Here is an 18431-nt window from a genome sequence, read left to right as displayed (position 1 = left end):
CGTCTGTTAGTCTATAAGGTGCCAGAGGACTCTTTGATGCTTTTTACAGAACCAGACTAACACGGCTACCCCTCTGATACCTTTATGTCAATAACACTGTATGAGCAAAGACAGAAGAAATACAGTGAAACTTAGGCCTTGTCTACACTACAAGACTATTTCGAATCTACTTAAGTCGAATTTGTGGATTCGACCTTATGAAGTCGAATTTGTGTATCCACACTAAATACACTAATTCGAACTTCTGAGTCCACATTAACGGGGCCGGTGTCGACTTTCGAAGCGGTGCACTGTGGGAAGCTATCCCACAGTTCCCGCAGTCCCCGCTGCCCATTGGAATGCTGGGTAGAGCTCGCAATGCCTGCTGGGGGAAAAAATGTGTCGAGGGCGGTTTTGGGATACTGTCGTCATTGAACCATCAATCACGCCCTCCCTCCCTGAAAGCGCCGCCGGGAAATCTGATCGCGCCCTTCTCTGGTCGGTTACAGCGCGGACGCCACAGCACTGCGAGCATGGAGCCCGCTGCGATCATCGCTGCACTTATGGCCGTTGTCAACTCCTCGCACCTTATCGTCCACCTCTTCCACAGTCAGCTGCTGAGAAATCGGGCGAGGAGGCTCCGGCAGCGCGGTGAGGAGAGTGGCGCAGGCCTCTCACAAAGCAGGGTACGCCGCGCCGTGGAGATCATGGTGGCAATGGGTCAAGTTCATGGTGTGGAACGGCGATTCTGGGCCCGGGAAACAAGCACGGACTGGTGGGACCGCATAGTGCTGCAGGTCTGGGATGAAACAGAGTGGCTGCGAAACTTCAGGATGCGTAAGGGCACTTTCCTTGAACTGTGTGACTTGCTGTCCCCTGCCCTGAAGCGCCAGGACACACGGATGCGAGCAGCCCTGAGTGTGCAGAAGCGAGTGGCCATAGCCCTCTGGAAACTTGCCACGCCAGACAGCTACCGGTCAGTAGCGAACCACTTTGGCGTGGGCAAATCTACCGTGGGGGTTGCTGTGATTCAAGTAGCCCACGCAATCGTTGAGCAACTGCTCTCAAAGGTAGTGACTCTCGGAAACGTCCAGGTCGTCATAGATGGCTTCGCCGTGATGGGATTCCCAAACTGCGGTGGGGCTATAGATGAGACTCACATCCCTATCCTGGCACCAGCCCACCAGGCCAGCGAGTACATTAACCGAAAGGGCTACTTTTCAATGGTGCTGCAAGCACTGGTGGACCATAGGGGACGTTTTACCAACATCTTCGTCGGGTGGGCGGGCAAGGTTCATGACGCGCGTGTGTTCAGGAACTCTGGTCTCTTCAAACGCCTCCAGGCAGGTACTTTCTTCCCGGACCACAAAATAACGGTTGGGGATGTGCAGATGCCTACAGTGATCCTCGGGGACCCGGCCTACCCGCTAATGCCCTGGCTCATGAAGCCCTATACAGGCGCCTTGGACAGTGAGAAGGAACTCTTCAACTACCGGCTGAGCAAGTGCAGAATGGTCGTGGAGTGTGCTTTCGGACGTCTCAAGGGGAGATGGCGGAGCTTACTGACTCGCTCGGACATCAGCGAAAAGAATATCCCCGTAGTTATTGCTGCTTGCTGTGTGCTCCACAATCTCTGTGAGAGCAAGGGCGAGACCTTTTTTGCCGGATGGGAGGTTGAGGCAAATCGCCTGGCTGCTGTTTACGATCAGCCAGACACCCGTGCCGAGAGAATATCCCAGCGGGAAGCGCTGTGCATCCGGGAGGCTTTGAAAGCTAGTTTCCTCGCAGAGCAGGGTAACCTGTGACTGTCCACTTGATTTTAAGAGAGCCTGATCATGGGCCTGTGTCTGTATGTGTCGAGTTAGATCTGAGCTCACAAACCCGGTTCTCCAAGTTTCCCCCACTTCCAAAGCACGTTTTAAAACTAATGAAATGTAACAGTAATTAATAATAAATCTTTCGTTGACTTTGCATTTCTGTTCCTGGGTTGAAACATGGAAGCATACTGTGCTGGGTTCGGTGTGCACTGATGTACAGACCGCTTGTCCAATACAGGACGGACAGCCTCCTGCTCCTACATAGGTCTGTGGGGTGGGGGATGGTTTACAGTGGTTGTGCATGTAGGAGTGGGTTTGCAGGAATGGGTGGGTTTGCAGGAAGGGGCGAGGGGTGCCGTCTTTGGATAGGGGTTTGCATGACGGCTGTGGGTTTGGGCGTTGGAAGGGGTGAGGGGTGTGGGGGAAGGGTGAGTATCTGTCCCTGGATGAGGGCTCTTTTTGGGGCTCAGGGCAGCGGAGAGGCTCGTGGCTACGGTCGAAGTGCATCGTAAGGGAAGCCTGCCTTTACATTCGGGGATGGCAGGCGCCAGGACCCTGGACAAGCATACACATCAACGAATCACCCGGGGCAGCATACACCACACAGACTGACCCTGGTGACTAGTGACTGCAGTCTGTGTGTGCCCTGCAGTTGACCCTGCCCCCAAGTCTGTACCCTGGTAATGTGGGCTATGCACTGCAATTAAAAATCCCCCCCTACACACAAAGTCTTCTGACACGAGAAACGTGACGGAAACAGTGAGTAACAGCAAACCGCTTTTAATAATGTTATACACAGTGGGGGGTTGAAACTTGGATTTGGGACTGGGTGATCCTGTAAGGGAAGAACTTCTACAAATTTAGAGCGCGAGAGGTGTCTTGTACATTAGCGCTCTGCTGCGGTGCAGTGACAGTTCTCACGGCCCCTACCGCCCCTCCTTCTTGTAACTTTGGGTGAGGGGGGGACAGGACTTCTTGGCGTTGGAGGGCGGTTGCAGATGCAGTGCAGGGGGGCTCTCTCCTCCTGCCTGCGGTCCTGCAGAACATCTACAAGGCGCCGGAGCGTGTCCGTTTGCTCCCTCATTAGACCAAGAAGCGTTTGAGTCGCCTGCTGGTCTTCCTGCCGCCACCTATTCTCCCGTTCGATGTGTGTGCGATGCTGCTGACACAGGGTCTCCCTCCACTGTCTCTGCTCTGCCGCCTCTGCTCTGGAGCAGGCCATCAGTTCCTGGAACATCTCGTCCCTAGTCTTTTTCTTTCGCCGTCTAATCTGAGCCAGCCTCTGCGAGGGGGATGCCGGGGCAGTCCGGGAAAGAGCCGAAGCTGTGTGATGCGAAAAAGTAAGTGATTTCCTTGAACAAATACAGGTTTGCGGACAGTGAACACAGTCAAGTCAGTTTAAGAGAGCAAGACTATACAGGGCACCAAGTCTCGCGAGATCTCAGAACTAGTTCGAGATTTCGGAGTACGCTCTCATTGGCGGCGCCATTGCACAGGAGAGCGGACAAGCGGGGAGAGACAGCTGAATCCGTCTTGCAGACAGTCCTGGTAAGCCATACAGTAGATAATGCTTATCAGTTAGTGGATAGCTGTGCTCTCCTGCTAAAGGCAATGTGGAAAGCAGAAAGGATGAGCCTTTTGCAGGCCCTCCCGCCAGTGCATGGGAAAGATCAATGTATGCTTGTTCTCTGTGGCCTCTAGCACGTGGCTGTTAGGCGAGGGTCATTGTTATGCAACCTAATTTTAAACCATTAACAATAGTAACAATACACTAATTGCCCTACTTAGATGCAGTATTTCCAGAACGAGATCACCCTGAGGCGGGTCACCCGTGCCCAGAAAGAGAGGATGCTAAGGGAAGCGCTGCACCGACCAGGACCATATGCAGCAATGCTCGTGGAGGCGATGATCCCTCTGTATATTCGGATGTCCTGGCAAGGAAGAGTTTGCTTCAACGGAGCGCCCAACAAGGCACCTCTCCCAAGAAACCTCCTGCGGAGGCTTTTCGAGGAACTATATGACACCTTCGTTGAATTGTCGCTAGAGGATTTTTCTTCAATCCCTCTTTGTGTGGACCTACTTTTCATATAGTTTAATATTTACAATTTTTTATATAGTGTTTCTATTTTTTCTATACATATTTTATAAAAAATAAATGTTTACACGTCTATAGCACTTACCGCCTGATCCTTCCCCTGATTCTGAGTCCGGGTTAACGGCAGGGGAGGGTTGGTAGGGGATCTCTGTGAGGGTGATGAAGAGATCCCGGCTGTCAGGGAAAGCGGGAGTGGGTTCGCTGTCGCCTGCGCCGTCCTCCAAAGACCATTCCTCATCTTCCCCATCGGCGAACATCGAGGAGGAACTGTCCCGGTACACTATTCCGTCCTCGGAGTCCACCATCACTGGTGGGGCAGTGGTGGCAGACCCACCTAGAATGGCATGCAGTGCCTCGTAGAAGCGGCATGTCTGGGGCTTGGCTCCGGAGCGTCCGTTTGCCGCTCTGACTTTTTGATACCCTTGTCTTAGGTCCTTGACTTTCACGCGGCACTGCATCGCATCCCGGCTGTATCCTTTGTCTTTCATGGCTTTCGAGACCTTCTCGAAGGTCTTTGCATTCTGCTTGCTGGAGCGCAGCTCCGAGAGCACAGACTCCTCGCCCCACACAGCGATCAGATCCATGACTTCCCGGTCAGTCCATGCTGGGGACCTCTTTCTATTCTGGGATTGCCCGGACTCCTCTGCTGGAGAGCTCTGCATCGTTGCAGGTGCTGCGGAGCTCGCCCCGATGTCCAACCAGGACGTCAGATTCAAAGTGCCCAGACAGGAAAATGAATTCAAATTTTCGCGGGTCATTTCCTGTGTGGCTGGCCAGAGAATCCAAGCTCGGACTGCTGTCCAGAGCGTCAACAGAGTGGTGCAGTGTGGGATAGCTCCCGGATAGCTACTAAGTTCGATTAGCATCCACACCAAGCCTAATTCGAGCTAGCCATGTCGAATTTAGCGCTACTCCACCTGTCGGGGTGGAGTACCAAATTCGAACTAAAGAGCCCTCTAGTTCGAATTAAATGGCTTCCTGGTGTGGACGGTTGAGCGGTTAGTTCGAAATAACGCTGCTAAATTCGACTTAAAGTCCAAGTGTAGACCAGGCCTTAGGAAGAGCTGATCTCAGGGAATACTGGTGCCTTAAAAAATTCTCCCTATTAAACAACAGCAATTTACAATCAAGAAGATCCCCACATAAGTAAAATATAGTAAATAGAAGACAACAAAAAGAAGTGTGACTTGCATCACCTCCTAAGTTGACAAACTTCCTAATACAGAGACTTATTAGACATGATAAGCTATTATTTGACCAACAAAAAAGGAAGATATACTACTTCTAAGCGGAATAGTTTCAGAAACTTAAGGTATTGTAATTAAAATGTATCTGCAAGTTGGGTGTATATTTTGTTAGGTATAATACTAGCTTGCCATCACACAGCAGGCACTCATTATCTGCACATCACAAAAAGAAAACCTGCTCATGAGAGAGGTCTCTTCTGGAACTATGCTGCTGCTGCTGCTGCTGCTCTGAGGATGAATTGACATTTTAACAATTTCCAGAGGTAGGATACAAACAGGCATTCAGGAGTGATGTCATAACACAGTTATTTAGGGTACTAACAAGTTTAGGCTGGAGCGCTCTGTTTTTTTTAACAGCACCATGTGCATCAAGGTCACAACATAAAACAGCAATTGTAGTGTCTGATATTTATCTGGACATGAGAAACTAGATTATGGAGTGTAGTGGATATTTTGGATCAAATCTTCATCCAAGTAAAACAAAAACATTAAATAACATAAACGAGAGTCTGAATTTCCAGAAGGGTTCAGCATTCACAAGTGGGCCAGATTTTCAAAAACAATCTAGCTAATTCTTCCTTTAGGTACCTAAATGGGAGATGAGCTCTTTCGAAAATCTGGCCCCAAGGTGGGGAGGTGATGAATACTGAGCTGGTTGGGGTTTGGAAATCTTCAAAGAAACAGTCCAGGATCGGAGAAAGAGGGGAAAAAATAACCCTCCACCCCAAATAGCCTAGTCTTTAGGGCACTTACCTGGGATGTGGGACACCCAGGTTAAAAACCCTGACCTGAACCAGGCAGAGTGGGATCTTAAATCTGGGCTTCCCACATCCTAGGTCAATGCTCTAACTGCCAGGCTACTGGATAAACTGGGTGAGGTCTCTCATTTTTCATCAAAAAACTGCACAAGGTCTCTGTTTCCTCCTCTGTTTAGCAGAATGAAAAAAAAAATTCCTGCCCAGCTCTAGTGAGCACCTTTGAAAATCCAGATCCACTTGACTTACCAAGTCTTTTCTACCTCAGTTTTGGTTTCTATTATTCTGCTTTCCAGCACTTCTACATGGAGAGCTCTCTAGATCCTGTGTAAGTATTTGCCAAAGATCCATACACGGGATGGGGTGTTCAAATTTCTCTGAGTGCCACTGGGCAAACTTGTGAATCGTACCCTATTTTCTAAATCCAGGGAAAACTATTTTCTCCCAAAACGTATGATGGGATAATAGGTACATTGTGCATACTTACAAACATACTCTTTTTAAAAAAAAATAAAAATTCAACACCTCAGCTGGCCCAGTAGCATTGGAGGCAGTATGAGCAGGAGTCCTATATTTCAAAAATATTCCTGATACACACTTTGCCTCAAGCAAGTGCCCAGAGTGGAAAGTGCTTGGCTTGATGTTCAGAAAGGAATGCACACACTGCACTCCTCTGTCAATTTTTGGATAATACTGATGGCAGCTTCTGAAGCTCAAACCATCCATCCGACCTCTCCAGAGAAAGGCATTGTGGGTAAGAGCAGCTTAAAAGAACTTGTATTCTACAGAAAGAAATGGTGGTTCTGAATTAGGAGGTAATAAACTATGCCTAGCTACCGTGAGGCGAATGAATGGGGAAAAAGAAGGGTGTTAATAGGACACAACATAGAGCAATTATGTGTGTAAATAACATTTTACTGAAGTTCAGTGCCACAACCCAAGTCTGCACATTGTTTCTGATGTTAAACAGCCTGAAAGAGACGACTGATGTTTACTTTAATGGGAGAATGGGTCTAAGTAAAACCCATGTGAAATGGAAATCAAAAACATCTGTTAAAGACAAAAATGGTTTGTTGGCTGATGTCAACCATGGGAAAGCCTCCAGAATATCAGTTCTGTGCTCACCAGCAGGTGTTGCTGCAATTATGTGGACCAATCAGAGGTGACATTTCCAAAGGCATGAAAAATGAAGGACCAATAAGCCAACTGAAACATAAGTATTTCTCATAAACTCTTTTTCTTCTCTACAGCAAACAACCCCCTTGCCCAACAATATTTCTGAATCATGACGGATCAGATTCTACCAGTTTTACTTGCATTGAATATCATCTTTCTCCTTGAGCAGTGCCACTAAAATCAGTGGGACCATTCATGGAGTAAAAGACTACTCAGTATGTGCAAAGGGGGAGAATCTCACCCTGACAGAGATAGATCAGTCAGCTACATTATAGCTGTATACCAGGTTTTCCAGTTATGGCCTCTAACGCTGAACCAATATGATTATTTGAATTTATGCCCCTTATTATTAATAAATATGATGTTTGTTAAATGCTGAAGTTCACATTTGGTGTATGACGTCCCAACACATTTTTCGCCCTCTCCTCCACTTCCCTGGTGAAAACTCCATAATTCCTGGCATATCACCAAATCTAGCCTCTGGTCTAAAGGTTCATATAAATCTGGTGCTGAGGTCCCCCACAGCACCAGAGGTCCTCCTCTGAATACTTGGCCATATGTACTGTACATACATTACCTTCCACAGGCCAAGGTTATCACCTATGTCCAACGCCACAAACATCGAGAGAGTTAGAAGCTTTTCTCAAAATCAGGTTTCTTTTATGATATGTTGTGCTTGCCCTGTAGGCTACCAGATGGTTTCAAATCAGACTTCTGATTCATGCTTGGCACCAGGTCAAAACAAATAATGATTTTTTTAAGCAATTCCGTTTTTTTAATTAGTTGGCACTTTAGACAAAAATAGGCCTATTTGTAAAAATCACCCATTGTATTTTTATATTTTTAAGTATAAAAAAAATAAATAAAAATTGAGCCAGTAGGAAGTGCACAAGCTTCACTCCTTCACCCTCACAGAACTGATACACTGTGTACTGATACACAGCAATCCCAATCTGCTATTTTAGTGCCTGGTCCTGCCCCACTGAAACTTTACCACTGACTTCAAAGGGCTCAAAATCAAGTCCTTAGTCCACAGCAGAGACTTCCAACAGTTAACACGTATGATAGATTTTGTGGCAAATCAGGACTGGATTAAGGACACAAAACATATTTTCTTTTGAGCTAAGGACCCCCAGAGGGAAAGTCTCTGCTTACTTGGACTTTCACACACATCTTCTCAAAGACATTTTTAATAAAAGCACAATAAGGATGTGATCTAGAAGTCTGGGCAAAGGACTGTGAGCCAATCACTCCTTACAGACACACTTCAAGAGACAGGGGTTGTAATTCACTGTAGTTGCATCATAATGTCAGTGTAATTACACTGTGACTAAGCTTTTTGATAACTAATTTCCACTAATTGATATGATTAGAACTTAAAGTTCATTACATGACTAAAGCACATATTCTGCTCTCAGTTGACACTACCTCCCCTTTGTGAACTTGGCCAACTCACTTAACCCTGGCTAACTGTATTTTCTAATTTCTAAAATGGACATACTACTATTTTCCTATATCACAGGAGCATTAGCTAAAGTTTGCAAGGTGCTTTAAAGACAAGTGCTAGATATTAAATCACTTAAAACAATTATGGGGATGAGGAAAGTAAAGATATCGTATCACACAAAATTTCCAGAAAGCACCACCAAAGAAACAAGACCTAAAAGTAGCAAAGAATCCTGTGGCACCTTATAGACTAACAGACGTTTTGCAGCATGAGCTTTCGTGGGTGAATACCCACTTCTTCGGATGCAAGAAGAAGAAGAAGTGGGTATTCACCCACGAAAGCTCATGCTGCAAAACGTCTGTTAGTCTATAAGGTGCCACAGGATTCTTTGCTGCTTCTACAGAAACAGACTAACACGGCTACCCCTCTGATACTTAAGACCTAAAAGTGCAATTTTACTCTGAAATGTGGGTTGGTATAAAAATGACATAATGAACTTCAACATCTGTGTTTCCATGAGTCTAGCGTAAATTTTCTCAGTTTACATGTGAAAAGGTTGTTCTTCTCTTGCCTGCTCTAGAAACTCAACCTGAAGTCAAGCTGTGCTCTTTCTAGCTAACAATTACAGTTTAGTTAACAATTGTGCTGATGATCTACAAACCAGAATAGAAGCCAGGCCACTTTCTTATAGCACTACAAGAGCCAACAGGAATAACAAGTCATCAACATTTATTTTTGAACTAAATAAGCAGATGTGTGTTGGAATGTAGAGTAGAGATCTGTGGAGGGGGAAAAAAGGTTACTTACCTGTAACTGAGGTTCTTTGGGACAGATTCAGTGTATTAACATTCTTGGGATGTGTGCCAATCGATGCTGTTGAGTGTTGCAGCCTTCTAGCATAATGGAATGCTAAACTGTATTCTACTGTTCAGCCAGGAGGTAGCACTATGTGTAACATACCTTATTTACATTAATCTCAGCCATACCTGGCGGAACATTAGAGGATCTTATAGTGAACACATCTGATGCATAGCTCTGGAAGCTCTGTGGCCAGTCTATATCTGGCATAGAAGCCTGATCTGCCAACAGCAGTCCAGCAACCTACCATATACAAGTAGCACATGATCAAGTAGTACAAGTGTTTATTCGAGGGCACACACACCTCTCCACGCCCCTCCCCTTAGCATTTGAGCATGTGCTGAGGATGAGACTATAAAAGGGGACACAGCAGCAATTGCCACCTCAGTTCTTCTCTTACAAGGCTGTAGGACCCAAGGATTTGGCTGTTGATCTCATCTATTTAATGTTCTCTAACAACTCATTTTTAACTAAACAATCCACCCCCCTCAAAGGGAAGGTCTTCGATCTTTGACCTTGTTTCTTAGGGAGGAAAAGAGGCATGTAGCCATGCATGTCTTCAAATCCTTATTGCTGCAACTACTGATCTTGACAATGCACCCAACACATTGAAAGACAGTCTTAATGCATGTGTTGCACCATTTTGACCCTCTTGAAGAAGGGCATTCATCAGTCTGCAGTGTCCCTCAGGAAGATTCTTTGTAGAGAGAGAGATCTTGTCCCACAGGTGAAACTGGTACACAGCCAAGACAGAAGGATAGTTAGCTATCCTTATGTTTAGAGATGCTGAAGAGAATAACTTTCTTCCCAAACAATCTATTTTTTTACCCTCTCTGTCACCAGAAGTAGAATGTAAATATTCCATTCTTGACCACTGCACTGTTGCAGCTCTCATCACAGAGTTAGGGGGAGGATTCATGTAGCAATAAGAAAACCCTTCATACAGGATCGGATACAACCTATCAGCTTTTTTTATCAATTGGTTGACTAGAATATGGAATATTCCATACTGATTTTGCTGTCTGCCAAAGACCTTCCAAAAGGGTCAGACACTTTGTCTGTAGAAGTATTCACCAGCATATCAAAAACACGATGAGGAGTTTCCTGAAATGATTCAGAAGGTAATTTCATTGTAGACACCATTCTGATTACTAATTCCTGGAATTGCATAGCTTCCTCAGATGGTGAGGAAAATGAGGCTACTTCAACATTATCCTCGGGGGAGGATTTGTCTGTAGGTTCTAAGTCTTGATGCACAATATTAACTTCTAAAGACACCTCAGCTTCTTCTTCCTCATCATACAAAATATCATGGGGACCTATCTCTTGGTCTCAGATCCCCTAAAGTCCTCAATCCATATGCCTTGGATCCGCTGATGCATTTTTGCCATGATGTGGAACCAAGATCATAGCTGTTAAGGGAGGTTGAAATAGAAAGTCTGGAGGTGGCCAATATGGCCGAGGCATCCAACAAGGCACTTGACACTCATGTCAATTTGTCCAGTCCTGTACCATCTCATAGTCAGGAAGAACAGCCTCTGTTGCATGAAAACAGACTTGAGGATGAGTTTCCAAGTAAACTGTTGTATCCAGTTCCTCTTCTTAATGGAGATCATAGCTCATATCTGACAAGGAACCAATTGGTAATACCACAGAAGTAGTAACAAGGGTGAGATAGTCTTCCTAGGTGAACATACAGGTGGTTCTGGGAGGTGGCGGTAACATCACAGAAGATCCACATGGTGAGGAATCAGCTTTGTGTTTTTTGTGAGAGTGAGAGCGTTGTGTCAGATCCTTATCTAACCCTCTCTTTTTCTGCTGGTGAAATGCAGACAGGATCAGAGCAGTGCAGTTTTGCAAGTACCTGTGTAGAAACCCCTTCAGAAGATATCGGTGCTGATGCGATTCAGGGGGATCTGTCAATTTCTCCAATACCTACTGAACAGAGCGACTTCGGTCTCTCATCTGTCTCGGAGCCTCATACTCATGAACTGAAGGATCTGATGAGACCCCAGACCAGAAAATAATGCCAGGCCCTGAAAGATGCTTGGTCTTGGCCTTCTTATTCCTTGGAATTGAAGGTCCTGGTTCCATATAGGCTTCAGGTGTAGAACTCTTATTGTCTAAGCCAGTTTCAGCCACCATCAATACCCATTTTGGATGTGGGTCTGAGGTTTTTGCTGCTGACTGGTCAGTCCTTTTGACATCGAGCTCAGTGCCAAAAACAATGACTTAGATGTAGAGGGTTTCTTGGAACCAGAAGGTCCTGGAGCTGATCCAGGCCTCTTATTTCCATGATCCGGAAACTCAGAGCCCTCGAATTCAGAGGTTTTAGCCAAGAAGGCTTCCTGGAGTCTGTTTTGCCTCTTCTTTCTGGCTCAGGATGTAAATATCTTACAGACAGTACACTGAGAAGGAGAGTGACATTCTCCTAAACATTTTAGGCATCGAACATGTGTGTCAGATGCTGGAAAAGCTGCAGGATACGATGCACATCGCTTAAATTCATGTTTCTTGTTCTTCAGACCTGCCATAAACTAACTAACAGTAACACTAAGGCTACCCCAATTGTGAGAACTGTAACTATTTACAGAAAAGCAAGACACCTATCCAATTTGCTAAGAATCCTGAATCCTGAAGAAGGCTTACTCTCTCCGTGGTAGTGGTTGGAAGGAACAGTGGCAGAAACCACTGCTGCACCTGTTACAGCTCTACCCTTAGAACATGCTTGAATGCAGAGAGGAGGGACACGGAAGGGGCACGTGAGTGCTCCAGTAGGCACTGGTCCCCCGCATATTGCAAGAGTGGAAATATGTAGAGGACACGCAACGATAAACAACACTTTTACATAGTCCCTTTTCTGAAAAAAATTACACTTTAACGTGAGTTTCCATATTCCACAATAACTGAACTAGTTCAGTACCAGAACAACTACTGCACCTCCAAAAAAATGTCCCTTTTCTTTCAGCACACAATATGATCTGAAATTTCCCTTCCTAAAAACTTCTAAGAGTGATTGCAGAAAACCTACGCCTGTCAAGAGACAAAAAGCACTCAGGTGGTATATCATCACTGGAAGTGGACTAGGGAGAGCTAATAACTAACACCCGCTCACATTAGATATTTACAGTACCCCACCATGACATAAAAATTGTTTTTGCTTTAAGTATGTAGGAACAATAGCAAGGAACTTTCACACACCTCTCTGCCTCCTCACAGTATACAACTCTAGGTGTTTAGAGACACAATAACATCCCTCCAACACTGCTGCTGGGGCCCTCATGGCTACCCTGTCAATCCTCTTTATTCCCCTTTTTTCCCTATACAACAACTGCATTACATTCAAAAGGACAATGGAGCAAAAGTAGCACGGCAGAGTAGTCCTAAAGACATACACCAGGGAAGTACATTGACTCTATGAACAGTGCTGAGATTAACACTATGTTGGTGGCCGGTCTTAGAAAGTACCTGGGGCATGATACCCCTGAAGCATTTAAAATTGAGGTAATCCTGCCAGTTTAGTACAGTATCAGAGCGCTGCCAGACAGGGATCTATGTTAGCTTCATCCCTGAACCAGCAGCGGCTCACTGCACAGGCAGTGGAGGGAGGGAGGAATAGAGTTGAACATTTTGCATCACTTGAGTGACCCTAGTGGTACAAGTCACTTGGAGGTGCTGTGACTAAAGTAAATCAGAATTAAGTTTCTACTTAAATAGTAAGCAGATTTAAGACAATCATTTGAGGCAAAGGGGAGGAATTAAACAAGTGCATCTCCATTCTCATTACTTTTGGATAAATGATGGAGTTAAGCAGGTGAAAGGGAAAATTTAAGTGAAAGAGGCAGCAGGACACACAGTCTCCTCTGTCTCTATTAAGAGATCAGGATTCCTGAACAGAGGTGTTCTAGTTCCTTCTTAGTATAACAACATACAGGTGGTATCATTATACTTTTGTTACACTCTAACCGATTAATTTGTCAAGTGAAGGGCACAGTTTAATGTTTCGGCCTCAACACACCCCTTAAACACAAAAGGCCTAGAAACAGCCCTCTTATTGATTCTCAGCACCGTGTCTCAAGCTGCAAAGATAAGCAAGAGGAATGACAAGCAATGCTTCTGACAGCAATATAGTTTCTAACTTTTCACTGACCACTAGAGGGTGCATACAGAATTAGTTTACTCCTGAGCTGAAAGGCTGACTGGTACAATATTGTTATAACAGAGGGTCAAATCACTATCCATGACCCCAAGTTCTATCTTTTAAATTGTAGATGTTTTAGCTAATGATAAGGAGAAAGAATATTTCCAAAATAAAAATATGCCATTAATTAGCAAGAGAAAAGGTTACAAGCCCAAAAATTCACTGGCTCTACATTAATGATTAGCTAACAAAACTAACCTCTCAGTTTGTAATTTGATTCACTCCAAAAGAAAAAGTATTTCAAGATCCTTGAAAGATTTTTAGTAGAACTGTGTGTCCTAGGTCACTCTGTTTTCCCCAACTTTCCCTTCTGATTGTCAAGCTCCATTTGCTGGCAGAGTTCTGACAATAAACATAGAAATATGTTTCAAGGCTAGTAGACAAAACTGCTACTGGATGTAAAGACAGATCATTGTAGTGATGAAGTTAAGGAGATGTGGTGATGGAAAATAAAAATCATTTTTGCACAGAGAATTGCATAGCTTTATTCAATTATTGCCACTCATTTATTGTACTTTGACAATTAATACTGAACATGTATCTACGATTTTTAAATGTGAGGAAACAAAATGTGGCTGGGAAGCAGAGGGATATTATTTATAGCTGCTTGGGAGAAAAGAATGGTTTGCCAAACAGCACATGTACTGATATGTAATTTTCCAAGTCAGAGCTCTGGGACAATGTGCTTGTTAATTAAAAATCATACTTTACACTTGAGCTTTCTGAGGTGGGATGATATACAGTAAATAAACTATAATTCACTGATTTATTTCAAGTTCTGCTAAAGCAGTATGTCCTGCTTCAGTGCTCTGGCACACAGAGCAAAGTCCAAGCAAAGGCTATGCTGACCTTAAGGGAAAGATTTTAAACATATGGCCTGTGGGGCCAAGAAACATATTCTAGACCATTAAGGATTAAGAAAAATCAGTATATTTTGTCCCCTGCTGAGAGGGAATGTTTCTACATTGCCAACTCAAGATGGTAGGCAGCAGGCCTTTCATCATCATATATATGGTTTAGAAAACAGGCTCACTCTTCCTCCAGGCAGTTAATTTCTAAAGTGCCATATATGTTCAGATTATGGAGTAACTCTCCACCTTCCTATCTGCTCAAATCCAGAAATCAGCTGATAAGAGGTATACCATCTCCAACTCAAGAGCAGCTCAGAGGATCCAGTCACTTCCCCAAACACGTCCTTCTGTGAATTCAAGCAAGTTATTTGTATTCTTGCTTGTTCAGGAGAAAGATCAGAACTTAAATCCACATCAGATTTCCACTGTTGCCTTGGGCTAGCAGTATTATTAGCACTGGTGTGGCACAGTCTCAGACTTTTGACAAATGTGATTTTCAATAGAGGGATGTTATTTTAGAAAAATTCAAGGTGGATTGCAGTAATCCTGCTGGACTCTGATTGGCTGCTTCCATGCAGCCTCTCTAGGCAGGCCTGAAGGACCCACCTTCATTACTACTTTCTTGGGAGGGGGTTTAGTAGGACCTCAAGGGCCTCCAGCAGGGGGCCATGAATGGCCTGGTACACACAGTCCTTCCAAAAATACACCAGAATCATCAACAAAACAAAACTTTGCACTGTTCTACAGTAGCATGAAAGTCTGAGATAATCATATTGATTGGACTACTTGATGTTCATGGAAAAGCCTGAATAAAATGCAATGGGATGTTTGACACTGCATACACGATTTCTAAACCAATAAGCATTAATGAGTGAGCACATGTAATTCTTCGCATCCTTGATCTGATCTAAATGAGCATTACTTCAACCACTGGATAAGCGAACAAGGCTTAGTCACATAAGACTGGACTTCCTACATGAAAGAAAAAAAGATTAAGATCAATGATCAAGGAAACTTGGTGCCCACAAATATTACCTTCTGCAAACACACAGTCTATTAAATGTGCACCTGCATGCATGCTGAGCAGTCTTACTCAGACATTAAGGCCCTTTGTGGTATCTACATGTTATGTTGCCGTTAGAAACTGAAGTTTCTATTTGTATCTATATCAGAAGGAAAGTACTCTGATTAGAGAGACTTTATAGTGACGTCTAAATGCAAGTCTGACTGCCAAATACTCTTATGTTTCCCATTTAAAAAAATTTCCATTGTTAATTGAGGTTGCAGTAATCCATAACGCCACATTGCATGTATGTACCACAGCAGAGGATGGCTAACAAAAGATGGCTAACAACCCAGAACAACTACACCCAGTCAAAGCAGGGCTCTGTGTTCCTGGGAGGAAAAGGAGCTCTGCAAGAGAAGAGCACTTCTGGGCCATATGGCCAGCTGGGTGAAACAGAGGGAACACAAGCAAAAGGAGGAGGAATGGCTGAACCACTGTCTTGGAGGCTGCCACATGCGGCTCATATGCCACATAGGAGCAGAACACCAAGTCAGTCCACAAGGTAAACTGCTCTTCCCCTGATATGCAGTATCATGAGCTCTCTTTTCTGTGCTTCACCCTGCTGGTCACACATCCTCTATTCTGACAATGCTCCCAAGGTCATAGGTAGGCAAATAGAGGAGACAGAAAGAGGCAGGTGGATAGACATTTCTCTGGAGTTAGGCAGCACTCAGATTTATGTGGCATTTTGGAAAAAGGGTAAATTACATGGCCATTTGTTCAGCTGCATTATGGATCACCTAGGGACCTGCCGAAGGCTAAATTTCAGGTCCAATGATGTAGACTGAACTGAAGATAGAGAAGATAGAACACATACTACGACTACTGAAATAAATCACTCAGACCATTACAAAAGAAAAGAAATCTGAACAGAGAACGCCTGACAGTCCCTTTCTACAGATACTATTGAACTCACATAGTGTGAGTTTCCATTCACCCTCTAGCAACTGAGCGTCTTTCAAAGTTCCTGGTTCTTCCAAGAATGGGGAATTAGCAAGGTACTTTTATGAAGGAAGAGCAGAATTTATACATAATGCACACACTATTATTAGACAAATCCTTAGTTAGTTGATTGTCAAAGCTTCAGGAAAGGACATCAAGGTTAGAGAAATAAAATTGATAACCAAAATATTCTTTCCCGTAATTACCTGCCTCAGTTCTATTCCACACCTACATCTTGAGGGTTTTCCCCAACTTGAGTACTCACAGCAATAATAGAGAAGTCTTCCCTATACTGCCTTTGATCTTTACAGTACAGCAGTACTTCTCCTGTCTACAAAAGATGCACAAGAACTCGCAATAAATAGCAAGTCCTTGTAAAACTGGAGATGCCAGAAATGGACATAAGCACTCAAAAAATAAATAAACAAACATCCTACATCCTAGCCAGAAGGGCTCACATATATTATTTGCTCTGAACACCTTGTAGAGGCTCCAAACAGTTCCAATATAAAACAAAAATATAAATAATGTATATATCTATAACTATATGCATGCACACGTACACACACATTCTCTGACTGTATTCCCCTCTTCCTCCCTTCATACGTTACTTTTGTAAAACTAAGTTCTTCAATGTAGGAACTGCATCTTGTTTTGTGTTTCAACTCTGCCTAGCATACTGAGGGTGCTAATGGAATAGTCCTTGTGGACTGAATCCCAATCCTAGGATATGTTTGGAAAAAGAGAGTCATGTTTTGCTTGTACAATTTTAGGCTAATTAAAACAAAGCACAAAACTATGAGCAATCACAGTTAATTACCGTGAGGCTCTGCATTTAGCAGTAACTTGCAGTGAGGTAAATAACCAAAAGGATAACCTCTGACACCAAAAGCAGCCTTAGCAAAACAAGCACAAGAAACTTCTCAGCAGAAAACAGTAAAACTGTTGAAACATGTCACTTAACATTTCATGTCACAACTGCAGACAGACCTAAATACACAGCCAGGAACCAAAGGTAAAGTTCTAGTGGGAATTAGTGAGAGGAAAGTATTTTTCTGCTGGGTACCCACGGCCTGCACATATAGAAGCTTCGATGGAGCTGCCATTCCTTCCCAATCAGCTAGTTATATGGAATGACAGTGGACTGCACAAATGGAACATGAAGGTAAGTGAAACAAATTTATAGAACAAAACACCTATATTTTACACAATCCTGGCCTACACAAGTGATTTAAAGGTACATGGGTTGCTTGAGCTCCCACATGACCGAGCCAGAGACTAGGCTGGCCTGACATTCAAGAGGAAACAAAGATAATCCAGATCCAAGCCCAAGCATTATAGATCTGTAAAGAAGCATGGCAACTCCCCGTACTGCCAAGATGACAGCTCTAGCACTGAAGTAATCTCATACACAGCACTAGCATGGGAGACAGGACAAGAACCTGGTGGTCTTTTTTCTTAAAGCTAATAAAGAAGTTCAGGATTTTGTTTTGGAGGTGTTTTACTCGGTCCCACTTCTCCCCTGTTTCCTAGAGGCTGATGCACGGCCCAACATTACAAAAAACAGATTCCTTTCCCTTCTCATTACTCCCATTGCCATCGGTTTGGTGAAGTCATGGGAGGAACATTTTAATCCTGATTGGCCCCTTCCCTTACATCTGTTTCAGGAAGCAGCCCCTTCAAGAGTCCTCCCAGGGGTATAGGCATCAGGCAGGCAGGCAGGCAAGAACCAATCTGTTTTATTTCATCACATCATCATTCCTACAGTTAGTCAGCATGAAGTTTGTGACTCTCCCTACCCTGATCCCAGAAAGAAAGTCAGATTTAGGTGATTGCATACAGACGAAATGGGCTTTACTTGATTGGTCCTGCCTATCTGAAAGAGAGTCTCTCCCTCCACCTCATGACAACAATATTCCAGTGAAACCATTGACCAGGAGGCTAACTTGGTTCCTCCTCCTGAAGTTAAAGCATCTACACATAGGCTTATGAAACTT

At 44.1% G+C, this 18431-nt stretch overlaps 1 protein-coding gene across 12 annotated transcripts in view; it reads right to left on the bottom strand.

Annotated features, from left to right (window-relative positions):
- The window catches only part of BMPR1B (bone morphogenetic protein receptor type 1B), a 375661-nt gene that overhangs the window by 169918 nt on the left and 187312 nt on the right, over positions 1 to 18431 (bottom strand). Inside the window, exon 1 of one of the 12 annotated variants that reach the window (XM_045018533.1) lies at positions 13774 to 13896. The exons of the other annotated variants lie outside the window; for them this stretch is intronic. The gene's annotated coding sequence lies outside the window, so the exon portion shown is untranslated. Of the gene's footprint in view, positions 1 to 13773; positions 13897 to 18431 lie in introns of those variants that run through there. 12 annotated transcript variants of the gene reach the window in all.

The sequence above is a fragment of the Mauremys mutica genome, chromosome 5 (genome assembly GCF_020497125.1).
Source record: "Mauremys mutica isolate MM-2020 ecotype Southern chromosome 5, ASM2049712v1, whole genome shotgun sequence".
In the NCBI taxonomy this organism is placed as follows: domain Eukaryota; kingdom Metazoa; phylum Chordata; order Testudines; family Geoemydidae; genus Mauremys; species Mauremys mutica.
Note: the sequence above shows the minus strand (reverse complement) of the source record. Positions and strands in the feature narration are given on the sequence as shown.